The sequence below is a fragment of the Ranitomeya variabilis genome, chromosome 4 (assembly GCF_051348905.1).
Source record: "Ranitomeya variabilis isolate aRanVar5 chromosome 4, aRanVar5.hap1, whole genome shotgun sequence".
Classification (NCBI taxonomy): domain Eukaryota; kingdom Metazoa; phylum Chordata; class Amphibia; order Anura; family Dendrobatidae; genus Ranitomeya; species Ranitomeya variabilis.
The window spans coordinates 623,587,865-623,615,774 of NC_135235.1; positions in this window are offsets into that span (position 1 = coordinate 623,587,865).

Genomic DNA, 27,910 nt, shown 5'->3' on the forward strand with positions numbered 1-27,910 from the left:
CCCAGTCGCGTGTCCGTCAACGTCAGATGCTGGCCTCTGATTGGCCAGCAGCGTTTATTGTGCGTTTCAATACACTTCAGCTGGATGTGTGTTCAGTCTCCTCATGCTCACCAGTGAAGCCGCTGCCACAGAGCCGACATCGGAAGATGGCCCCGAACACATCAGACAGCGTCGCCCCCTCCTCTCCAATAAAATAGCGTTGAAGTGCGGTATGAGCATGCGCTGACTCTGGCGCCACAGTGCGCAGGCTGCGGAGGCTTCTGACAGAAGAACACATCTCTGGTTATATTATAGAAATCTAATATATAAAGTTGAATGTGTGTGTGTGTGTGTGTGTGTGTGTGTGTGTGTGTGTGTGTGTGTGTGTGTGTGTGTGTGTGTGTGTGTGTGTGTGTGTATGTATGTGTGTATGTATGTGTGTATGTCCAGGATTGGCATCTGCATTGTCGCAGCTACAGCCACAAAATTTTGCACAGTCACACGTCTGGACCCTGAGAGCGTCATAGGCTATGTTGTGAGGCGAAATTTTAACCCCGCGTGTTCCAGTTCACCAAACAATTTTGCCCCTATCTACATAATGGGGAAAAAGTGAAAGGAAAAATGTTGGAGGCAAATTGACAGCTGCCAGATGTGAACAAGGGGGACCCAAGGAATGAGAGCGATGGCGCCAAAGAGTATATACTGTACAGTTGCTAAGGTGGGGCCCCGACATGGGATACTCACCACACACGGGGATATGAACACACACACAAAATGCGCCACACACTACCACGTGCTTGAACACATATCACCCTCAGCACACATTTCACCACACATACACCAACCTCACCACATAAAAGTCGAAACACAAAAGTCGCTGCGCAAAACTTGCCACATGCAAAACTAGGGTCGCGCAAATCTCGCCACACGTGCAAAACTCACCTCATGGAAAACTCGCCACACGCAAAACTTGCACACGCGGAAAAATTGCCACATGCACAAAAGTTGCAACACATGCAAAAGTTGCCTCACACAAAACTTGCACATACTCAAAACGCACCACACATAAAACTCGTCATGCGCAAAACTCGCCATGCGCAAAACCTGCTGCACACAACTTGCTACACTAACCTGTCACATGCAACTCGATACACAAAAACTTGCTACACGCATGTCGCCACACAAAACTCATCTCACAAAAGTCGCTACATGCATGTCGCCGCACGCAACTCAACACACACAACTTGACACATGAAACTCGCCCTAAAACACACACAAGTCTGGTATTATCCTTCAAAAATAAAAATCTGATTAATAAGCAGACAAACTACAAGAGCAACAACTGTACCATATAGGAAATACGGCAGCTGTCAGCCACATGACCAGTCTATTATGTGTATGTGTGAGCTAATATATACTGCCAGGGGGGAGGGCTTCCTGTTGGCTGGGAATTTATCAGGCTGCCAATAGCAACCAATCACAGCTCAGCTTCTATTTTGCTACAGTTAATTAATCTGAGCTCTGATTGGTTAACCCCTTCACGCCGTGGCCCTTTTTCGTTTTTGTGTTCTCATTTTTCGCTCCCCTCCTTCCCAGAGCCATAACTTTTTTATTTTTCCATCAGTATGGCCATGTCAGGGCTTATTTTTTTGCGGGACGAGTTGTACTTTTGAACGACACTATTGGTTTTACCATGTCTTGTACTAGAAAACGGGAAAAAAAATTCCAAGTGTGGTGAAATTGCAAAAAAAGTACAATCCCACACTTGTTTTTTGTTTGGCTTTTTTGCTAGGTTCACTAAATGCTAAAACTGACCTGATATTATGATTCTCCAGGTCCTTACTAGTTCATAGATACCAAGCATGTCTAGGTTATTTTTTATCTAAGTCGTGAAAAAAAATTCAAAACTTTGCTTTAAAAAAAAAAAAAAAAAAAAAAAAAAAAGCTCAATTTTCCAATACCCGTAGCATTTCCATTTTTTGTGATCTGGGGTCAGGTGAGGGCTTATTTTTTGCATGCCGAGCTACCATTTTTAATTATACTACTTTTGTGCAGATACGTTCTTTTAATCGCCCGTTATTGCATTTTAATGCAATGTCGCGGCGACCAAAAAAAGTAATTCTGGCATTTCAAATTTTTTTCTCACTACGCTGTTTAGCGATCAGGTTAATGCTTTTTTTTTATTGATAGATCGGGTGATTCTGAACGCGGCGATACCAAATATGTGTAGGTTTGATTTTTTTTGTTTTATTTTGGATGGTGCGAAAGGGGGGTGATTTAAACTTACCGTATTTTCCGGCGTATAAGACGACTGGGCGTATAAGACGACCCCCCAACTTTACCAGTTAAAAAATAAAATCTTCTTAAAAGTCGGGGGTCTTCTTATACACCCTATGTCGTCTTATAGGGCCGGTGAATATGTGCCTTTTGGGGGGGGGGGAGTGATCCTGATGAGGACGAGGGGGCGTCTCACAGGAAAGTGAGTATCCCCCATTACCTTATCATAGCGCTGCAGCGTGGGGTCTCTGTGCTGGGAGCGGCGGCTGCTGTGCTGTGCTGTGCTGTGGCGGCTCCTCTTCTGCAGTGTGGGGCCTCTGGTGCTGTGGGGCGGTGGCGGCGGCGTATCTTCATACAGTCGGGGCTCCTCCGGCATCTCAAAGACTGGAAGCCCCGCCGGCAACTCCATGGGTACAATGCGGTCAGGTGGCCTCCGGGAAAATGGCCGCTGCTCAGATTCAGATCTCGTCCCGAGATCTCGGGAGACGAGATCTGAATCTGAGCAGTGGCCATTTTCCCGGAGGCAGCTCAATAGGTGCGATGCGGTGGCCCGGCCGCTGGGGGCTGCGCATGCTCAGATTCAGATCTCAACGAGATCTGAATCTAAGCAGCGGCCATTTTCCCGGAGGCCAGCGCATTGTACCGATGGAGTTGCCGGCGGGGCTTCCAGGCTGAGATGCCGGAGGAGCCCCGACTGCATGAAGATACGCCGCCGCCGCCACCGCCCCACAGCACCAGAGGCCCCACACTGCAGAAGAGGAGCCGCCACAGCACAGCACAGCAGCCGCCGCCGCTCCCAGCACAGAGACCCCACGCTGCAGCGCTATGATAAGGTAATGGGGGATACTCACTTTTCTGTGAGACGCCCCCTCGTCCTCATCAGGATCACTCCCCCCCCCACCCACCATATACACCCGGCGTACAAGGCGATTCCCGGCGTACAAGACGACCCCCGACTTTTAAGAAGATTTTCAGGGGTTAAAAAGTCGTCTTGTACGCCGGAAAATACGGTATATATATATATATATTTTTTTTTATTATTATTTTTTTTTCATATTTTCAAAAACATTTTTTTTTTACTTTTGCCATGCTTCAATAGCCTCCATGGGAGGCTAGAAGCTGGCACAACTCGATCGGCTCAGCTACATAGCAGCGATCATCAGATCGCTGCTATGTAGCTGAAATGCAGGCTTGCTATGAGCGCCGACCACAGGGTGGCGCTCACAGCAGGCCGGCATCAGTAACCATAGAGGTCTCAAGGACCTCTATGGTTACCATCCTGACGCATCGCCGATCCCCGATCAAGTGACAGGGGTCGGCGATGGGCTCATTTCCGGCTGTGCGGCCGGAAGCAGTAGTTAAATGCCGCTGTCAGCATTTGACAGCGGCATTTAACAGGTTAATAGCAGCGAGTGAATCGCGATTTCACCCTCCGCTATTGCGCGCACATTTCAGCTGCGGTGAGCCCACATCAAAGGGAGAGACACAACATGCACTGTAGTAGTACGGCGCATGTCGTGAAGGTGTTAATATAGGCAACAAAGGACATTCTCAGTATAACAAAGCTTGTGTGAGGTAATAGCATGTCAGTTAGGGTGTGTTGGTAGAAAGGCTGATGTCAGTCACATTACCTCTATGTTAGCGGATATAGAATCTGCCAGTTACAGATTATTTTTACCACAATAATGCCTCATAAGAAAAGGAATTCCATGGCACGAATGTCAACTGATGCGAAAAGAAAAGCTCCATTACGGGCCAATGAAAAATGTGAAGACCGAGAAACAAGGATGACACACATGAGAACAGCAGCTGCTTCCTCAAGAGCCAATGAACTTTCTGAGGAGAGGGAAGTGAGGCTTGCAGACATAAAAACAAGAGCTGCTTCCTCAAGGGCCAATGAACTTTCTGAGGAGAGGGAAACGAGGCTTGCAGACATGAAAACAAGAGCTGCTTCCTCAAGAGCCAATGAACTTTCTGAGGAGAGGGAAGAGAGGCTTGCAGACATGAAAACAAGAGCTGCTTCCTCAAGGGCCAATGAACTTTCTGAAGAGAGGGAAGTGAGGCTTGCAGACATGAAAACAAGAGCTGCTTCCTCAAGAGCCAATTAACTTTCTGAGGAGAGGGAAGTGAGGCTTGCAGACATGAAAACAAGAGCTGCTTCCTCAAGATCCAATGAACTTTCTGAGGAGAGGGAAGCGAGGCTTGCAGACATGAAAACAAGAGCTGCTTCCTCAAGATCCAATGAACTTTCTGAGGAGAGGGAAGCGAGGCTTGCAGACATGAAAACAAGAGCTGCTTCCTCAAGGGCCAATGAGTTATCTCAGCAGAGAGAAGGCTGTCTTGCCACTTGCTATTTCTTCTACCAGGGCACAGGAAATGGTTGGAGATTTGAAACATACTGCCTTTTGTTACCAGTCAGACATAAACTATCATGATAATCCTAAAATTCAGATAGGAAAAATGGATGTGGTCTGCATGTACTGCAGGGCCCTGAAATGGAAAGATGAACCTCCAGGTTTATGCTGTGCAAATGCCAAGATAAAACTGCCAAAAATCTGTTCGTCTTTGCACCTGAAGGAAAAATTAAGAATGTCGTTTATCAAAAGGCTCTCAAATAAGTAGTAGAAGATTACTTCACATTACTTGGCCAATTTAGTTAAATCTGTGTGGAATATCTCTGGTGTTGAAATACTGTATATGTTGTGAAATATGCTTCTATTAGCTTAGTTTTTGCCTTTTAATAATTACATTTCTATCTACTTGTTTTGTGGTTTTTGTGTGCAGAATACATTTTTGTTAACACATTCTATTTTGCTAACAGCAGTTATTAACCCGGGCGAAGCTGGGTAATAGAGCTAGTATATATATATATATATATACACAGTAGGTACTATAAAATGTTATATAAACATTAAAAAGGACCAGAGTTGTGTGCATTGTGCTATCCCTACCGCCTCAACGCATTAACCTAATTATCCCTGTGTGGCCTATTAATAAAAAACAACAACATAATCACGTTCCTCCATCATGTTCTCATACACTTTATGCAGTTAATAGCCTCTGTGTCTGTACTGTTACATACTTAGGCAGTTAACTGGTTCATGCAGCTTTACATGAACACCCGAGCCTTACACTATGGCTGGTCCAAATAACTAAAGCAATTGTTACCATCCACCTCTTGTGTCTCCCCTTTTCCTCATAGATTGTAAGCTTGCAAGCAGCAGGGCCCTCATTCCTCCTGGTATCTGTTTTGAACTGTGATTTCTGTTATGCTGTAATGTCTGTTGTCTGTATAAGTCCCCTCTATAAGTTGTAAAGCGCTGCGGAATATGTTGGCGCTATATAAATAAAATTATTATTATTATTATTATTATCCCTCAGTTAATCCTCCTGGAAATGTATGGAAAAAAATAACAAGAGGGGAGAATTTATACTGTGTGTGGAGGACTTACTCTGTGTGGAGGAAGTATTAATTCTGTGTGGACTGAGGATTTATTCTGTGTGGGGAGATGGGTGCTTTGGGGGGGGGGGGCGTGAAACTGAATTCTTGCCCTGGGTGCCAGAAAACCTAGATACACCTCCGGTCAGTGTAGCATATGACCACAAGGTGGCAATCATACACAGTTAATTACTTCTACAATCCTGTGCTGCGGTATTTACAAGGTTCATCCACAATTAGGCGCTGGAGAGAGCTGCAGTATTTATATATCTAGAAAATATTGGGAATTTGATGCTCTCTTTTGGTACAATCCCATTACTATATCCAGCTAGACTTCATAATAATCTGTCATTTTACTTACACTACCTGACTGCAAACCTCAAAAAGAGGAAAAAAAGGGATTATGGGAGTGCACACCCTGGTGAACATGTTAGACATATCATGTGTGATACTGCCTGCTGAGCCGTGTATCTAATCCTCTCCTGTGTGATACCTTCCCTGGAGTTGTGTATCTAATCCTCTCCTGTGTGATACTGTCTGCTGAGCTGTGCATCTAATCCTCTCCTGTGTGATACTGTCTGCTGAGCCGTGTGATATTCGCTTCTCTTCCTGTGGGTTCTGTCCGTGGAGTGCTGACATCACGCCGCACTGCTCTCCGCTCAGAACATTCCATAGTACTGTAATTCAGGGGAGTTTGGTTACCATAGAAACAAACATGGAGAACTCTCCCTCACAACATGTAGGGCGTGGACCTGTTTTCAGGGCATGGGTGCGACTGTAGTCCGAGTGATGATGTCACTGCCATTAAAGCTTTATAACAAGAAAAACTGAAGCAGCCGGAAAATGTCTAGATATTTCAGCAGAAAGATAATTACGTATCTGACACATCACCGGGATGAGGTAACAAGAACGGTGCTATTATCGTGGGCTGAGCTACACTACACTCACACTGCATTCTCCTATATGTACCCAGAGGAGTAGTAGCTATATTCTTGTACATAGGAGCAGTATTATAGTAGCTATATTCTTGTTCATAGGGGCAGTATTATAGTAGTTATATTCTTGTACATAGGAGCAGTATTATAGTAGTTATATTCTTGTACATAGGAGACAGTATTATAGTAGTTATATTCTTGTACATAGGAGCAGTATTATAGTAGTTATATTCTTGTTCATAGGGGCAGTATTATAGTAGTTATATTCTTGTACATAGGGAGCAGTATTATAGTAGTTATATTCTTGTACATAGGAGACAGTATTATAGTAGTTATATTCTTGTACATAGGAGCAGTATTATAGTAGTTATATTCTTGTACATAGGAGCAGTATTATAGTAGCTATATTCTTGTACATAGGAGCAGTATTATAGTAGCTATATTCTTGTTCATAGGGGCAGTATTATAGTAGTTATATTCTTGTACATAGGGAGCAGTATTATAGTAGTTATATTCTTGTACATAGGAGACAGTATTATAGTAGTTATATTCTTGTACATAGGAGCAGTATTATAGTAGTTATATTCTTGTACATAGGGGCAGTATTATAGTAGTTATATTCTTGTACATGGGAGCAGTATTATAGTAGTTATATTATTGTACATAGGGGCAGTATTATAGTAGTTATATTCTTGTACATAGGGGCAGTATTATAGTAGTTATATTCTTGTACATAGGGGCAGTATTATAGTAATTATATTCTTGCACATAGGGGCAGTATTATAGTAGTTATATTCTTGTACATGGGAGCAGTATTATAGTAGTTATATTCTTGTACATAGGGGCAGTATTATAGTAATTATATTCTTGCACATAGGGGCAGTATTATAGTAGTTATATTCTTGTACATAGGGGCAGTATTATAGTAATTATATTCTTGCACATAGGGGCAGTATTATAGTAGTTATATTCTTGTACATAGGGAGCAGTATTATAGTAGTTATATTCTTGTACATAGGAGACAGTATTATAGTAGTTATATTCTTGTACATAGGAGCAGTATTATAGTAGTTATATTCTTGTACATAGGAGACAGTATTATAGTAGTTATATTCTTGTACATAGGAGCAGTATTATAGTAGCTATATTCTTGTACATAGGAGCAGTATTATAGTAGCTATATTCTTGTTCATAGGGGCAGTATTATAGTAGTTATATTCTTGTACATAGGGAGCAGTATTATAGTAGTTATATTCTTGTACATAGGAGACAGTATTATAGTAGTTATATTCTTGTACATAGGAGCAGTATTATAGTAGTTATATTCTTGTACATAGGGGCAGTATTATAGTAGTTATATTCTTGTACATGGGAGCAGTATTATAGTAGCTATATTCTTGTACATAGGTGCAGTATTATAGTAGTTATATTCTTGTACATAGGGTCAGTATTATAGTAGTTATATTATTGTACATAGGGGCAGTATTATAGTAGTTATATTCTTGTACATAGGGGCAGTATTATAGTAATTATATTCTTGTACATAGGGGCAGTATTATAGTAGTTATATTCTTGTACATAGGGGCAGTATTATAGTAATTATATTCTTGTACATAGGGGCAGTATTATAGTAGTTATATTCTTGTACATGGGAGCAGTATTATAGTAGTTATATTCTTGTACATAGGGGCAGTATTATAGTAGTTATATTCTTGTACATAGGAGGCAGTATTATAGTAGTTATATTCTTGTACATAGGAGGCAGTATTATAGTAGTTATATTCTTGTACATAGGAGGCAGTATTATAGTAGTTATATTCTTGTACATAGGAGCAGTATTATAGTGGTTATATTCTTGTACATAGGGGCAGTAATATAGTAGTTATATTCTTGTACATAGGAGCAGTATTATAGTAGCTATATTATACATGGGGGCAGTATTAACATAGTGATATTCTTGTACATAGGGGCAGTATTATAGTAGTTATATTCTTGTACATAGGGGCAGTATTATAGTAGTTATATTCTTGTACATAGGGGGCAGTATTATAGTAGTTATATTCTTGTACATAGGGGCAGTATTATAGTAGTTATATTCTTGTACATAGGAGCAGTATTATAGTAGCTATATTATACATGGGGGCAGTATTAACATAGTGATATTCTTGTACATAGGGGCAGTATTATAATAGATATATTTTTGTCCATAGGGGCAGTATTATACTAGTTATATTCATGCATCCAGTATAATTTTACAATTTGGAAGCTGCAGACACTTGTCTCAATCAGGTTACGGCAGCAGTAGAGTCATTACCTAACACAGTGGGTGATGGGAGACTTTACTAGAGAAAAACAAACATTTCCACAGAATGACAAATCCCTTGCAATAAAGTCTTTATATGGATCAGATTCTGTGTGGAGCCTTTTTTTAAACAAAAAGGCCAAATCTTTTTTTGAGCCTCAGGAAGGTCCTATTATTTTACCAGAGCTTCGTTCCCAAACATGTAACTCCACACAAAAGACCTTTTTATCGGATGGTAACTCCCTCTCATGTGTGATCCGAATTAATGGCGGTGAATGAGAATGGGTTGGGAGGGTTAACGCAGACTCATGGGGGGCCGGGAGCTGTTCTTTTTGGGCAGGCTTACCATTCAATATTAAATACATTTCTTCCATCCCTTTATTTTTGCATTTTGTGTGTGTAAAGATTATGTGAGCTGAGTATGGGCATCTTCCCGTGCCCAGAAGCGGACCCCTACCAGGACAGAAGAAAGGGTAGCAAAGCAAAAACTACTTCCATATCTGTACAAAATCCTGCAGTGGAGCGAAATGCGGAAAAAGATCATCTAACATTTGGTTAAAAAAAACGCATTGAATGAAAAGAAAACTTAACAGTTGACGCAAATAGTAAAGCCACTAAAAAGGGCAAATTACTCCAGAAAAGTGGAGAAACGGCAATGATGAATCGGGGCCAAAATATGACAACCACAATTAAATTTCACTCCTATGTGTCGTTCCATCTCGTGTTTTTGATCGGGTATAAAAGTAATCTATCTGGATATGAAGCCGTCCCAGGGTCTGCGGCCTCCCGGGTTAATAGGCTTATGTGTGCGGCCCTTTTTCCCACGCCTAAGCCGGGATGGGCCGGGAATCTCCCTCCCAGAATGCTTTATTTCCACCTCAGTTCTCAGGGATCCTACAACAAAAGTGTCCTATAATAATGGAATTCATCTCAGACAGGGCTCTGTGCGGCTACAAGGGGAGTCTGAATGAGGCGACTATTGAGAAAGACGTACTACATGTCAGATAATGAAGTCGGAGATCTCGCCCATTTAACCTCTCTCCAGCAGACAAGATAATCAGAATCCAAACAAATGGCCCAGTCTAGAGCTCCGGTGTGATATGTGCAAATAACTACATTTAGAGAATATTAATCTGAACATCAACTTACACGTCACATGTAGTAAGATTCTAAATAAAATGTAAAGTAAATACTTTACACCACTTGTCCTGTATTATACTCCAGAGCTGCACTCACTATTCTGCTGGTGCAGTCACTGTGTACATACATTACATTACTTATCCTGTACTCATCCTGAGTTACATCCTATATTATACTCCAGAGCTGCACTCACTATTCTGCTAGTGCAATCACTGTGTACATACATTACATTACTTATCCTGTACTGATCCTGAGTTACATCCTTTATTATACTCCAGAGCTGCACTCACTATTCTGCTGGTGCAGTCACTGTGTACACACATTACATTACTGATCCTGAGTTACCTCCTGTATTATACTCCAGAGCTGCACTCACTATTCTGCTGGTGCAATCACTGTGTACATACATTTCATTACTGATCCTGTACTGATCCTGAGTTACCTCCTGTATTATACTCCAGAGCTGCACTCACTATTCTGCTGGTGCAATCACTGTGTACATACATTTCATTACTGATCCTGTACTGATCCTGAGTTACATCCTGTATTATACTCCAGAGCTGCACTCACTATACTGCTGGTGCAGTCACTGTGTACATACATTACATTACTGATCCTGTACTGATCCTGAGTTACATCCTTTATTATACTCCAGAGCTGCACTCACTATTCTGCTGGTGCAGTCACTGTGTACATACATTTCATTACTTATCCTGTACTGATCCTGAGTTACATCCTTTATTATACTCCAGAGCTGCACTCACTATTCTGCTGGTGCAGTCACTGTGTACATACATTACATTACTGATCCTGTACTGATCCTGAGTTACCTCCTGTATTATACTCCAGAGCTGCACTCACTATTCTGCTGGTGCAGTCACTGTGTACATACATTACATTACTGATCCTGTACTGATCCTGAGTTACCTCCTGTATTATACTCCAGAGCTGCACTCACTATACTGCTGGTGCAGTCACTGTGTACATACATTACATTACTGATCCTGTACTGATCCTGAGTTACCTCCTGTATTATACTCCAGAGCTGCACTCACTATTCTGCTGGTGCAATCACTGTGTACATACATTTCATTACTGATCCTGTACTGATCCTGAGTTACATCCTGTATTATACTCCAGAGCTGCACTCACTATACTGCTGGTGCAGTCACTGTGTACATACATTACATTACTGATCCTGTACTGATCCTGAGTTACATCCTTTATTATACTCCAGAGCTGCACTCACTATTCTGCTGGTGCAGTCACTGTGTACATACATTTCATTACTTATCCTGTACTGATCCTGAGTTACATCCTTTATTATACTCCAGAGCTGCACTCACTATTCTGCTGGTGCAGTCACTGTGTACACACATTACATTACTGATCCTGTACTGATCCTGAGTTACCTCCTGTATTATACTCCAGAGCTGCACTCACTATTCTGCTGGTGCAATCACTGTGTACATACATTTCATTACTGATCCTGTACTGATCCTGAGTTACATCCTGTATTATACTCCAGAGCTGCACTCACTATACTGCTGGTGCAGTCACTGTGTACATACATTACATTACTGATCCTGTACTGATCCTGAGCAGGGCAGTTTCTAGCCCAAAAATGACACAGGGCGAGAGTAGGAAATTTCTCCCCCCCCCCCCCCCCCCCCGGCACCGAAAATAATAAACATTATTTTTGTGGGCTTGAGTAATAAATAGAGAGCAGGCTTGTATCTTCCCTTTTTTTAATAAATTATAATTTGCCTTTAACTTATATAGAACTTGGGGAAAAGGGACAAGTATGCTAATTATTAACGGTGAGAACAAAGTTGTAGGTAAATAATATCTATTAATTATTTTGGAAACAGATCCTAAAAATTGTAGGTTGCAGATTTATGAGAAACTGACTCTTCTAGATTTAGCCGCTGCAAAAGCATTAATAGCTTCCGAATAATTCAGCTTTTCTGCCAGTTCATTTTCTAATTCCAGGTCACATTTACTAATCTCTTCTAAAAGGAGATTGGCGAGACTTTCCCCAGATGTATCAGTAGCAGGACGATAGCCAATAAAATGTTCCTTTATTGCTACGTGATCATCATCTATATCAACAAATCTTAAGGTGTATGACAACTGTTCAGTGTGACCTGCATCTTGTGTGCAGTCCAACATTATTGAAAAATACTTAGATCTTTTGGCTTTTTCTAGAATACATTTCTTCACCTGAGAGGCCATCAAGCAGATAATTTCATTTTGAATTAAATTTCCACAGTAATGTGTATGGATTTCCTGGGAAGTAATTCGTTTTAAATGATCTCTCATTACTGGTTCAAATTTTCCAAGAAGCTCTATAAGCCCAAGGAAATGTCCATTATTTGGTGTAAACAATGTATTTGACGATCCTCGAAAAGCTAAATTATTGGTTGCCAGGTATACAGTTACTGCCATAACTCTTTCCAACACTTCTCGCCTGGGTGAGGATGCCACCAGACTGCCAAAGATGAGGTAAGTCAGCTGGGCCCCCTCCCGGGTTTCATGCTGTGGGGCATGCCAAATCAGCATGCCCCAAGGGTGGTTGGGGGGGGGGCAGGTGTGGGGGTCCCCATCCAAAAAAAAAGGCTAGCCCAACCCATCCCATCCCTCAGACCCCCTCACCTGTTCAGTGTGTCAGTGCCCTCTGCCCTCTGAGTCTGAGCGCGCTCAGACTGCTAAATGGGGCTGCTGGGAAGGGAAGGACTAATCCATAGGCAGGGGGTGGGCATTTTTGCTATACTGCTACCACTGTCAGACTAGACTGCAGCCTGTCCTGTCCAGCATTGAAATTGGCAACAGCCAGGCAGCCTAGTCTGACAGTGATAGTGTGTGTGCTTAGCTCTTTGATCACTGTCTCAGGGAGCGCCCGTGCTCAGCCGAGAGCGCGGCGCCCCTGCTATCAGTGTGGGAGTGGCCGAGCTGCCTCATCCTGGCTGTTCATTCTCGCTGTTCATCCAGCGCGGAGCGGAGGTGAGTCATACCTCCCAACTTTTGAAGATGGGAAAGAGGGACAAAGTTTGCGGCGCGCTTTGCGCGCCGCGGCAAATTTTAGGCCACGCCTCTGACCACACCCATTCATAATTAGTCACACCCATATCCACATCCCAACCACACCCATTTAGCACTGCCGATCACACTGTTTCATATACAATAATTATAAACAAAAAAATATGGCCACACAGTGCCCCATACTGTATAATGGCCACACATGATGCTCCATACTGTATAATGAACACACATGACGCTCCATACTGTATAATGGCCACACATGATGCTCCATACTGTATAATGAACACACATGATGCTCCATACTGTATGACCGCACATGATGCTCCATACTGTATAATGACCGCACATGATGCTCCATACTGTATAATGACCCCACATGATGCTCCATACTGTATAATGGCCGCACATGATGCTCCATACTGTATAATGAACACACATGATGCTCCATACTGTATGACCGCAAATGATGCTCCATACTGTATAATGACCGCACATGATGCTCCAGACTGTATAATGACCGCACATGATGCTCCATACTGTATAATGACCCCACATGATGCTCCATACTGTATAATGACCGCACATGATGCTCCATACTGTATAATGACCGCACATGATGCTCCATACTGTATGACCGCAAATGATGCTCCATACTGTATAATGACCGCACATGATGCTCCAGACTGTATAATGACCGCACATGATGCTCCAGACTGTATAATGACCGCACATGATGCTCCAGACTGTATAATGACCGCACATGATGCTCCAGACTGTATAATGACCGCACATGATGCTCCAGACTGTATAATGACCGCACATGATGCTCCAGACTGTATAATGACCGCACATGATGCTCCATACTGTATAATGGCCACACATGATGCTCCATACTGTATAATGACCGCACATGATGCTCCATACTGTATAATGACCGCACATGATGCTCCATACTGTACAATGACCGCACATGATGCTCCATATTGTATAATGACCGCACATGATGCTCCATACTGTATAATGACCGCACATGATGCTCCATACTGTATAATGGCCACACATAATGCTCCATACTGTATAATGACCGCACATGATGCTCCATACTGTATAATGACCGCACATGATGCTCCATATTGTATAATGACCACACATGATGCTCCATACTGTATAATGACATACAGGCACGCAGCTCACACACAGGCACGCAGCTCACACGCACGCAGCTCACAAACACATGCAGCTTTGACACAAATGCATCACACACGCAGCCATCACACACACACGCAGCCATCACACACACACACACGCAGCCATCACACACACACACACACGCAGCCATCACACACACACACGCAGCCATCACACACACACACACACGCAGCCATCACACACACATGCAGCCATCACACACACACGCAGACATCACACACGCAGCCATCACACACACACACACACGCAGCCATCACACACACACGCAGCCATCACACACACGCAGCCATCACACACACACAGCCATCACACACACACAGCCATCACACACACACAGCCATCACACACACACAGCCATCACACACACACAGCCATCACACACACGCAGCCATCACACACACACAGCCATCACACACACACGCAGCCATCACACACACGCAGCCATCACACACACGCAGCCATCACACACACGCAGCCATCACACACACGCAGCCATCACACACACACACGCAGCCATCACACACACACGCAGCCATCACACACACAGCCATCACACACACACACGCAGCCATCACACACACACACACACGCGCAGCCATCACACATGCAGCCATCACACACACACGCAGCCATCACACACACACACGCAGCCATCACACACACACACGCAGCCATCACACACACACGCAGCCATCACACACACACACGCAGCCATCACACACACACACACGCAGCCATCACACACACACACACGCAGCCATCACACACACACAGCCATCACACACACACACGCAGCCATCACACACACGCAGCCATCACACACACACACACGCAGCCATCACACACACACAGCCATCACACACACACACCCAGCCATCACACACACACACACGCAGCCATCACACACATCACACACACACAATCTCCTCTGTGATGCAGGGGCGGCTGATGTCCATGTGCAGCTCTCTGCTGAAGTCTTCAGTCTCCTGCTCACAGCTCTGCACTATCCCGGCACCTCCCCCGTCTCTCCTTCTCTGCCGGGATAGCAGCTAAGAGCAGAAGCCGGAGCTCCGTGCACACACAGCCAGAGGTAGTGAATCGCTGACCTTTCTTCTTGATTGCTGCAGGCTCTCTCCTTCAGCGTGGCAGCGCCGCACAGGGGGCGGGAGGGGGGGGGGGTGTTGCGCGGGCGGTCAGGAGGCAGCTTTTATATAAAAAAAAAAAAAAACAGGCTCTCTCTACGTCCCGGAAGTGGGCGGGGCTTCACCGGCGGCCGCAAATTCGGGATTTTAAATGCCCGAAGCGGGACAGCGGGACCCCGGTGCCAAAGCGGGACTGTCCCGCTGAAATCGGGACGGTTGGGAGGTATGGGTGAGTGGCGGCGCCGAGGTGGCCGCAACCATTATGTGCGGTGCGGGGGGGGGGGGCGCGGCGACGCGAGGCGATGATCTGACCGCTCAGCTGTCAGATTTGCAGCTGAGTTCGGGCAGGGCGCGCCCGCGCTCAGCACTGAGCGCGGCATCCGCGCCCCTGACAGCCCTTAAACAGCAGCAGCAGCGGGCAGGGGACCACCGGGGCCCGAGGCCTCTCCTGCGCCCCCCGGCCCCACGGCGCCCCGTGTGGCCGCCCTGCCCGCCCTGTTGAAGAAACGGCCCTGATCCTGAGTTACCTCCTGTATTATACTCCAGAGCTGCACTCACTATTCTGCTGGTGCAATCACTGTGTACATACATTTCATTACTGATCCTGTACTGATCCTGAGTTACATCCTGTATTATACTCCAGAGCTGCACTCACTATACTGCTGGTGCAGTCACTGTGTACATACATTACATTACTGATCCTGTACTGATCCTGAGTTACCTCCTGTATTATACTCCAGAGCTGCACTCACTATTCTGCTGGTGCAGTCACTGTGTACATACATTTCATTACTGATCCTGTACTGATCCTGAGTTACATCCTGTATTATACTCCAGAGCTGCACTCACTATTCTGCTGGTGCAGTCACTGTGTACATACATTACATTACTTATCCTGTACTGATCCTGAGTTACATCCTGTATTATACTCCAGAGCTGCACTCACTATTCTGCTGGTGCAGTCACTGTGTACATACATTACATTACTTATCCTGTACTGATCCTGAGTTACATCCTGTATTATACTCCAGAGCTGCACTCACTATTCTGCTGGTGCAATCACTGTGTACATACATTTCATTACTTATCCTGTACTGATCCTGAGTTACATCCTGTATTATACTCCAGAGCTGCACTCACTATTCTGCTGGTGCAATCACTGTGTACATACATTTCATTACTTATCCTGTACTGATCCTGAGTTACATCCTGTATTATACCCCAGAGCTGCACTCACTATTCTGCTGGTGCAGTCACTGTGTACATACATTACATTACTTATCCTGTACTGATCCTGAGTTACCTCCTGTACTATACCCCAGAGCTGCACTCACTATTCTGCTGGTGGAGTCACTGTTTACATACATTACATTACTTATCCTGTACTGATCCTGAGTTACATCCTGTAGATCTTTTATTATAAAAATGAAAAACTTAACAATAATAATAGCGGAAAACATAACAAAAAATATTAGCCAGAAAATAATCAGTATACTGAACACTGGTCCAGCCGCTCATTCTCTCCTCTCACACATATTATACAGTATATACAGAACAATAACTACTTTGACCTTCTGGTCTGGTCACCAAATAAAATAAACAATGACAAACAAAATATATACATGAACTTTTTTTTTTTTTTTTTTTTAGTTTTAAATAAAATAACCACAAATATATACAATACTAAGCTATCCGCCATTTCCAACCCCCCGCACTGACCTGAGAGCTGGTCCTGCATCTCATGCCTCAGTCCATGTCCATAGGCCAGATCAGGCAGTGCCAGTTTTCCCCCAAACAACCCAATGTCCCATAGTCCCACAAGATAAACCCACCTCCCCCCCTTTCCCACCACCCAACCTAACACCTACACCCAAATCTATATCCCGATATACAATATATACAGCAGCACACACTACAATAATTACAAATCACGAAGCCCAAGTTCGGCGCCAGCAGCCCTACATCACTGTATAATGATCAAACAAAACAAAAATCTACAGTGTCAGCAGCAGCCCACCACCAGGAAAGGAGATGACCAGACTAGGGCACACTAAAAGAAAAGCCCCTCCAGAGGAGCACGGCCCTCCGTGTGCCCAGTCTCCCATACTCCACAGAGCGCACCTTCACCAGGTCACCGAGTATGGTCCTAAACACATCGTCCACTGGGAGGATTTTTCGTTGCGTCGATACTAAGCACCGTGCGTTCCACGTGTGATACCTAACCACTGCGCTAACTAGAAATAAGGTGCAGCGGTCCCGACCACCAAGGTCTCCAAATGCTCCATAGGCCCATTCCGCATAGGAGAGACCGGCCAGCTGAGACCAACCAATGAAGGCGCCCACCCTGTTGTAGACCTCTGTGTTGAAGGGACAATGAAGCAGGAAGTGGTCCATGCTTTCCAGCAAGGTACCACAATGCTCCCGAGGACAATTCCTGTCCTCAGAGCTCCTACACTTCAGATTGTCCCTCACACACAGTTTCCCATGGAAGCAGCGCCAAGCCAAGTCCCAAAACTTCGAGGGGATCCTGATAGAATTCAAAAGATGCAAACCCACCCCAAGATCCCGACTTGGGCAGTCCCTGAGCGCCAGAGGCCTCTGGAAATGGTTCAACAGAACCCTACTGTCAAGGAGTTTCCTTGGCAGAGTCCTGATCTCCCACATTCCCAGACCCCACCGACGAATTACCTTTAGAATCAAGGTAGCGTAAGCCGGAAGATGTCCATGCGGTGTGCGAAGATCCTTCACTTGCCCTCCTGTCTCCCATTCCTGGAAGAAAGGCTGAAACCATCCCCTACAGGAGAATACCCACAGAGGAGCCCTCTCTTTCCAGAGGTTTGCAATATTGATCTTAATGAAGGTATCCACAAGGAATACCACAGGGTTGACCATACCCAACCCTCCTAGTCTCCTCGTACGGTAAGTAACCTCCCTCTTGACCAGGTTCAGTCTATTCCCCCATAACAGTTGGAAGAACAAACTGTAGACCCGAGTCCAGAGAGATTCCGGCAAGATGCACACACTGCCCAGATAAATCAGTAAAGGGAGCAGGTAAGTTTTGATCAGGTTTACCCTTTCCCTTAGGGTCAAAGACCAACCCTTCCATTGGTTCACCGGTTCACCTTCTGAGTGGTGATCTCTAGCCTGCTGTCCCAATTTTGTTTGGGGTAATCCCCCTGGCTAAATTCGATGCCAAGGATTTTTGCAGAGATTTTGGGTCCTGGAAGGGTGTTCGGGAGATCAAAACCAGGATCTCCTCCTCCCAGCCAGAGACTCTCACACTTATCCCGGTTGATCTTGGACCCGGATGCCTCCGAGTAGCGATCTACCTCTGACATCAGCCACCCTGCCTCCTCGTGAGAGGAAACAAACACGGTGACATCATCGGCATACGCCACCACCCTCAGAGTGGTCTCCGGTGCTGCCTGGTCCATCCCGATCCCGGCCAACAGCCCATGCTCCACCCTCCTAACAAGAGGGTCAATCACAAACACATACAGCAGCGGGCTCAAGGGACAACCCTGGCGAACACCGGACCGAACCTCAAAAGAGCTGCCAATCCAACCATTCACAAGCGGGAAACTCTCTGCCCCACTGTACAAGGTCTTAAGCCAATCAACAAACCCCCCCGGCAGGCCATATCTCAGAAGGACGGACCAGAGGTACTCGTGATTAACCCGATCAAATGCTTTTGCCTGGTCCAGTGACAGCATGTACCCTGTTGTGAAATTGGATTTTGGGCTCCCCCGGTGGCCACTGGTGGAATTGAACTGGTGTGCATCATCCCCTCTGTTCACCTGTTTCCATCAGGATGTGGGAGTCGCTATTTAGCCTTGCTCCTCTGTCACTTCCATGCCGGTCAACATTGTAATCAGAAGCCTTTCTGTGCATGTTCCTGCTGCTAGACAACTCCCAGATAAGTCGGACTTTAGACCTCGTTTGTTTTTGCATTTTGTTCCAGTTCACAGCTGTAGTTTCGTTTCTGTGTCTGGAAAGCTCTTGTGATCTGAAATTGCCACTCTGATGTTATGAGTTAATACTAGAGTCTTAAAGTAATTTCAGGATGGTCTTTTGATAGGGTTTTCAGCTGACCATGAAAGTGCCCTTTCTGTCTTCCTGCTATCTAGTAAGCGGACCTCAATTTTGCTAAACCTATTTTCATACTACGTTTGTCATTTTCATCTAAAATCACCGCCAATACATGTGGGGGCCTCTGTCTGCCTTTCGGGGAAATTTCTCTAGAGGTGAGCCAGGACTATATTTTCCTCTGCCAGGATTAGTTAGTCCTCCGGCCGGCGCTGGGCGTCTAGGGATAAAACGCAGGCAACGCTACCCGGCTACTGTTAGTTGTGCGGCAGGTTTAGTTCATGGTCAGTTTAGTTTCCATCCTACCAAGAGCTAGTTCTTATGTTTGCTGGGCTATGTTCTCTTGCCATTGAGAACCATAACAGTTTGACCGGCCCGAAAAGGGTTAAATTAATTGACAGAGAAAGGAGAGAAAAGAGAAGTCTGCTGAAGATTTTTTTTTTTTTTTTTTTTTTTCCCTTCAGTTCTGAGTGTGCTTGTAATTGTATCTCTTGCAAGTCTGCCTATATTGCAGCCTTTCTCTCCCTCTCTCCTTCTAATCCTGGAATGGCTCTGTGTTCACCTGTTTAAAATGGATATTCAGAGTTTAGCTGCAGGTTTGAATAATCTCACCACGAAAGTTCAAAATTTACAAGATTTTGTTGTTCATGTTCCTATATCTGAACCTAGAATTCCTTTGCCTGAATTTTTCTCGGGGAATAGATCTTGCTTTCAAAATTTCAAAAATAATTGCAAGTTGTTTTTGTCCCTGAAATCTCGCTCTGCTGGAGATCCTGCTCAGCAGGTCAGGATTGTGATTTCCTTGCTCCGGGGCGACCCTCAGGATTGGGCTTTTGCATTGGCTCCAGGGGATCCTGCGTTGCTCAATGTGGATGCGTTTTTTCTGGCCTTGGGGTTGCTGTATGAGGAACCTCAGTTAGAACTTCAGGCGGAAAAGGCCTTGATGTCCCTATCTCAGGGGCAAGACGAAGCTGAAATATACTGCCAGAAATTCCGTAAATGGGCTGTGCTTACTCAGTGGAATGAGTGCGCCCTGGCGGCGAATTTCAGAGAGGGTCTCTCTGATGCCATTAAGGATGTTATGGTGGGGTTCCCTGTGCCTGCGGGTCTGAATGAGTCCATGACAATGGCTATCCAGATCGATAGGCGTCTGCGGGAGCGCAAACCTGCGCACCATTTGGCGGTGTCTACTGAGAAGACGTCAGAGAGTATGCAATGTGATAGAATTCTGTCCAGAAGGGAACGGCAGAATTTTAGACGAAAAAATGGGTTGTGCTTCTATTGCGGTGATTCAACTCATGTTATATCAGCATGCTCTAAGCGTACTAAGAAGCTTGATAAGTCTGTTTCAATTGGCACTTTACAGTCTAAGTTTATTCTATCTGTGACCCTGATTTGTTCTTTATCATCTATTACCGCGGATGCCTATGTCGACTCTGGCGCCGCTTTGAGTCTTATGGATTGGTCCTTTGCCAAACGCTGTGGGTATGATTTGGAGCCTCTTGAAACTCCTATACCCCTGAAGGGGATTGACTCCACCCCATTGGCTAGCAATAAACCACAATACTGGACACAAGTAACTATGCGGATTAATCCGGATCACCAGGAGATTATTCGCTTTCTTGTGCTGTATAACCTACATGATGTGTTGGTGCTTGGATTGCCATGGCTGCAATCTCATAACCCAGTCCTTGACTGGAAAGCTATGTCTGTGTTAAGCTGGGGATGTAAGGGGACGCATGGGGACGTACCTGTGGTTTCCATTTCATCATCTATTCCCTCTGAGATTCCTGAATTCTTGACTGAATATCGTGACGTTTTTGAAGAACCTAAGCTTGGTTCATTACCTCCGCACCGGGAGTGCGATTGTGCCATAGATTTGATTCCGGGTAGTAAATACCCTAAGGGTCGTTTATTTAATCTGTCTGTGCCTGAACATGCTGCTATGCGAGAATATATAAAGGAGTCCTTGGAAAAGGGACATATTCGTCCTTCGTCATCTCCCTTAGGAGCCGGTTTTTTCTTTGTGGCTAAGAAAGATGGCTCTTTGAGGCCATGTATTGATTATCGGCTTTTGAATAAAATCACGGTTAAATATCAATATCCGTTGCCACTGCTGACTGATTTGTTTGCTCGCATAAAGGGGGCCAAGTGGTTCTCTAAGATAGATCTCCGTGGGGCGTATAATTTGGTGCGAATTAAGCAGGGGGATGAGTGGAAAACCGCATTTAATACGCCCGAGGGCCACTTTGAGTATTTGGTGATGCCTTTTGGTCTTTCAAATGCCCCTTCAGTCTTTCAGTCCTTTATGCATGACATTTTCCGTGATTATTTGGATAAATTTATGATTGTGTATCTGGATGATATTTTGATTTTTTCGGATGACTGGGACTCTCATGTCCAGCAGGTCAGGAGGGTTTTTCAGGTTTTGCGGTCTAATTCCTTGTGTGTGAAGGGTTCTAAGTGCGTTTTTGGGGTTCAAAAGATTTCCTTTTTGGGATATATTTTTTCCCCCTCTTCCATCGAGATGGATCCTGTCAAGGTTCAGGCTATTTGTGATTGGACGCAACCCTCTTCTCTTAAGAGTCTTCAGAAATTTTTGGGCTTTGCTAACTTTTATCGTCGATTTATTGCTGGTTTTTCTGATGTTGTTAAACCATTGACTGATTTGACTAAGAAGGGTGCTGATGTTGCTGATTGGTCCCCTGCTGCTGTGGAGGCCTTTCGGGAGCTTAAGCGCCGCTTTTCTTCCGCCCCTGTGTTGCGTCAGCCTGATGTTGCTCTTCCTTTTCAGGTTGAGGTCGACGCTTCTGAAATCGGAGCTGGGACGATTTTGTCGCAGAGAAGTTCCGATTGCTCCGTGATGAGACCTTGTGCTTTTTTCTCGCGTAAATTTTCGCCCGCCGAGCGGAATTATGATGTTGGGAATCGGGAGCTTTTGGCCATGAAGTGGGCTTTTGAGGAGTGGCGTCATTGGCTTGAGGGGGCTAGACATCAGGTGGTGGTATTGACTGACCACAAGAATCTAATTTATCTTGAGTCCGCCAGACGCCTGAATCCTAGACAGGCGCGCTGGTCGTTGTTTTTCTCTCGGTTTAATTTTGTGGTGTCCTACCTGCCGGGTTCTAAGAATGTTAAGGCGGATGCCCTTTCTAGGAGTTTTGAGCCTGACTCCCCTGGTAATTCTGAACCTACAGGTATCCTTAAGGATGGAGTGATATTGTCTGCCGTTTCCCCAGACCTGCGGCGGGCCTTGCAGGAGTTTCAGGTGGATAGACCTGATCGTTGCCCACCTGGTAGACTGTTTGTTCCGGATGATTGGACCAGTAAAGTCATTTCTGAGGTTCATTCTTCTGCGTTGGCAGGTCATCCTGGAATCTTTGGTACCAGGGATTTGGTGGCAAGGTCCTTCTGGTGGCCTTCCCTGTCTCGAGATGTGCGAGGCTTCGTGCAGTCTTGTGACGTTTGTGCTCGGGCCAAGCCTTGTTGTTCTCGGGCTAGTGGATTGTTGTTGCCCTTGCCTATCCCGAAGAGGCCCTGGACGCACATCTCGATGGATTTTATTTCGGATCTTCCTGTTTCTCAGAAGATGTCTGTCATCTGGGTGGTGTGTGATCGTTTCTCTAAGATGGTCCATTTGGTTCCCCTGCCTAAGTTGCCTTCTTCTTCCGAGTTGGTTCCTCTGTTTTTTCAAAATGTGGTCCGTTTGCATGGTATTCCGGAGAATATCGTTTCTGACAGAGGTACCCAATTCGTGTCTAGATTTTGGCGAGCATTCTGTGCTAGGATGGGCATAGATTTGTCTTTCTCGTCTGCTTTCCATCCTCAGACTAATGGCCAGACCGAGCGGACGAATCAGACCTTGGAGACATATTTGAGGTGTTTTGTGTCTGCAGATCAGGATGATTGGGTTGCTTTTTTGCCTTTAGCGGAGTTTGCCCTCAATAATCGGGCCAGCTCTGCCACCTTGGTGTCTCCCTTTTTCTGTAATTCGGGGTTTCATCCTCGATTTTCTTCTGGTCAGGTGGAATCTTCGGATTGTCCTGGAGTGGATGCTGTGGTGGAGAGGTTGCATCGGATTTGGGGACAGGTAGTGGACAATTTGAAGTTGTCCCAGGAGAAGACTCAGCTTTTTGCCAACCGCCGGCGTCGGGTTGGCCCTCGGCTTTGTGTTGGGGACTTGGTGTGGTTGTCTTCTCGTTTTGTCCCTATGAGGGTTTCTTCTCCCAAGTTTAAGCCTCGGTTCATCGGCCCGTACAAGATATTGGAGATTCTTAACCCTGTGTCCTTCCGTTTGGACCTCCCTGCATCTTTTTCTATTCATAATGTTTTTCATCGGTCATTATTGCGCAGGTATGAGGTACCGGTTGTGCCTTCCGTTGAGCCTCCTGCTCCGGTGTTGGTTGAGGGCGAGTTGGAGTACGTTGTGGAAAAAATCTTGGACTCCCGTGTTTCCAGACGGAAACTCCAGTATCTGGTCAAATGGAAGGGATACGGTCAGGAGGATAATTCTTGGGTGACTGCCTCTGATGTTCATGCCTCCGATCTGGTCCGTGCCTTTCATAGGGCTCATCCTGATCGCCCTGGTGGTTCTGGTGAGGGTTCGGTGCCCCCTCCTTGAGGGGGGGGTACTGTTGTGAAATTGGATTTTGGGCTCCCCCGGTGGCCACTGGTGGAATTGAACTGGTGTGCATCATCCCCTCTGTTCACCTGTTTCCATCAGGATGTGGGAGTCGCTATTTAGCCTTGCTCCTCTGTCACTTCCATGCCGGTCAACATTGTAATCAGAAGCCTTTCTGTGCATGTTCCTGCTGCTAGACAACTCCCAGATAAGTCGGACTTTAGTCCTCGTTTGTTTTTGCATTTTGTTCCAGTTCACAGCTGTAGTTTCGTTTCTGTGTCTGGAAAGCTCTTGTGATCTGAAATTGCCACTCTGATGTTATGAGTTAATACTAGAGTCTTAAAGTAATTTCAGGATGGTCTTTTGATAGGGTTTTCAGCTGACCATGAAAGTGCCCTTTCTGTCTTCCTGCTATCTAGTAAGCGGACCTCAATTTTGCTAAACCTATTTTCATACTACGTTTGTCATTTTCATCTAAAATCACCGCCAATACATGTGGGGGCCTCTGTCTGCCTTTCGGGGAAATTTCTCTAGAGGTGAGCCAGGACTATATTTTCCTCTGCCAGGATTAGTTAGTCCTCCGGCCGGCGCTGGGCGTCTAGGGATAAAACGCAGGCAACGCTACCCGGCTACTGTTAGTTGTGCGGCAGGTTTAGTTCATGGTCAGTTTAGTTTCCATCCTACCAAGAGCTAGTTCTTATGTTTGCTGGGCTATGTTCTCTTGCCATTGAGAACCATAACAGTACCCCTTCCAGCGACCAGCCCTACCCTGCTCCACTGCCTCTCGGACACAGAGCACAGCACTAAATGTGCTGCGGCCTGGAACAGAGCAATGCTGGGCCTCCGAAAGGAGTCGGTGTGCAAATTTCACCAGGGGAACCAAAACGTCCTTAAAAGTCTTATAGAATTCAGATGTTAAGCCATCTGGACCAGGCGATTTTTTTTGGGCAAGCACTTCAATCGTCAACTGAACTTCCTCTTCCCTGATCATTTCTGTCAAACTGTCAAGAGAGGGATCTACCCCTGGTTCGGGGACGGCTTCATCCAGGAAAGCCGACATCTCATCCCAATCAAGATCCCTCTTCCCCAAGAGGTGCGAGTAGAAGGATCTGACAACCTCCAGGATCCCTGATCTGGATCGCCTCAGGGACCCCGTAGTGTCGACCAGTCGTGTAACTACTTTACTATTCACTGACATCTTACAGTTTCTGTAAGGGTCGGGCGAGCGGTACTGCCCGTAATCCCTCTCAAAAACCAAAGATGCCTGTCAATCATACTGACACCTCATAAGCAAAGATTTCACTCTGGAGATCTCCTCGCGGCTACCTCCAGTTGAGACAAGATGTTCGAGTTTCCTCCTCAGGCCCTGATACAGGCGGTACCTGCTCAGATTCCTGAGGCTCGAGAGCTGGCGGAAGAATCTCGCCACCCTTTCCTTGAACATCTCCCACCACTCTGACTTACTACTACAAAGATCCAGTAAGGGTACCTGGCTCTGAAGAAAATCCTCAAAGGACTGTCTTATCTCCGCTTCCTCCAAGAGAGACGAATTGAGCCTCCAAAAGCCTCTTCCCATCCGGAGGGTCTCTGTAACATTCCGAGAAAACAAAATTAAACAGTGGTCGGAGAACTCCACCTCAACAACAGACACTGCTGAAGAGACAGCTTCCTCCTTTAAATAAAACCTATCTATTCTGGACCTACAGTTACCTCTATGATAAGTGAACCCCTCGTGACCTGGGGTGTGCCGAATATGGACGTCAACCAGGCGAGCCTCACTAGCTATACTATTAAGGGCGACGCTATCATAAGTCAGCTTGTCTCTGGAACCTCCTCTATCTCGGGGCCTCGTGACAGCATTGAAGTCCCCTCCAAAGACAACCTGCCGACTTGTAAAAAGGTAGGGCTTGATCCTCATAAAGAGACACTTCCGGTCCCACTTAGATTGGGGACCATAGATGTTGATGAGCCAGAGCTCTTGTCCCTTCATGAGGACATCTAAGATCAGGCACCTCCCCATTTCTAACTCAATAACCCGTCGGCATTCCACTGGTGCGGTAAAAAGGACCGCCACTCCGCTATACGGCTCGGCCGCAAGAGACCAATAGGAGGGGCCGAGTCTCCACTCCCTCTTAGCTTTAAACACATCTGCCATGTTTGGCAGCCTGGTCTCTTGCAAAAAGAAAATGTCAGCTTCAACCCGGCTGAGAAAATCAAAGGACGAAAATCTAGCTGTGTTTGACTTTAAGCTGGCGACATTAATGGACGCCAGTGTCAACGGAGTGGGTTCCGCCATCATTGGTGATTGAGTTAGATGGCTTTCTTTTTCCCACTACCCTTATCATCTGCCTCAGAGGAGGAATCCTTCCCCCTCTTTAATGACATGGAGGTATCCATTCCCACGTGTTTTTTTTTATCGTCCTCGTCTCCGGACTCTGGGCCAGTCCCTCCCTCCAAGGATCTTACATTCCCTGAAGAAGGAGAGTCGGCGTTCCCCTGTGAGCCCCACCGAAGCCAGAACCTCACCCTCAGCATCCTCCTCAGAGGAAGAGAGGTTTTCAAGAGCTTGGAACCGGTTAGAAAGACCAACCAGAGGGGAGTCAGTTTTTCCTTCCTTAGGTACCTTGGTCAGAGTGGGAGAAGATTTTTTATCTCCCTTCTTTCTCTTCTTTTTGGTGCCGAGCTTACGCTTGTCCTCTAGCAACTGCCTATTATCCTCATCCATACTTTCATAATGGGAGGACTCTGAGGCAGTGGCACTTTCCTCCCTGTGGATCCTCCTGACCTCCTCATCCAACTCATCATCCCTCGGGGCCTCAGCAGCAAGACCGGCATCCAGAACAGGGGCCGGCCCAGTAGCCCGAGGATCGTCCAGCTCCCTATCCTGTCTGCGCTTGTCTAGACGCTTTAGCGTTGCAGGCGTCTTTTTAGCTCCCTCACCCCTGCTAGTCCCTTCCCCAGCAGAATCAGCCTCACGGCTTTCTCCCACCGGGGTCACGACTGCGTTAGCGAAGGAGCGAGGACAACGGCTGAATGGGTGACCTAACTCACCACACAGGTGGCACCTAATCTCCACACAAGATGCAGCAAGATGGCCGATATCCCCACACAATGCACACTTCTGCACAGTGCAGTTTGCGCTGAAGTGTGTAGGGTCGCAGCACTTGTGACAGAGCTTCGGTTGCCCCTGGTAGAAGACCAGGATACGATCCCTACCCAGGAAGGCAGATGATGGTATGTGGGCAACCGTACCACCTGAACGCTTAAGTTTTACCACAAACGTCCAGGCCCGACCAGATACCAAACTCTTCACGGTTTTTCTTTGGCATTTCTACCACCTCTCCATACCGGCCAAGCCACGTCATGATGTCATAACAAGAAAGCGATTCGTTACAAGTCATCACGGTCACGTTCTTGACTTGGTTTTGGCAAGACACCACCTGAACGGCAAAGTCTCGCCAGCCAGGCTCATTTTTTGCCAACTCCTAGTTCGACCGAAAGAGCTCAAGCCCCTCCGGCCGAACAAAGCTGATATCAAACTCAGGTGTGGAATAGGGATGTATCAAGGCATAGATGTCAATCGCCTTGAAGCCCATCCTCAGCAGGAGCTCCACAACTTTAGACCTTGGAGGACACGCATCACTGCCCCTCCACCGAAGACGGACCACATTCCTATGCACACTACCCGGGACCACACTGTATCCCCCCCTCTTTGCTCACGGAAGGCCCTGAGGCCAT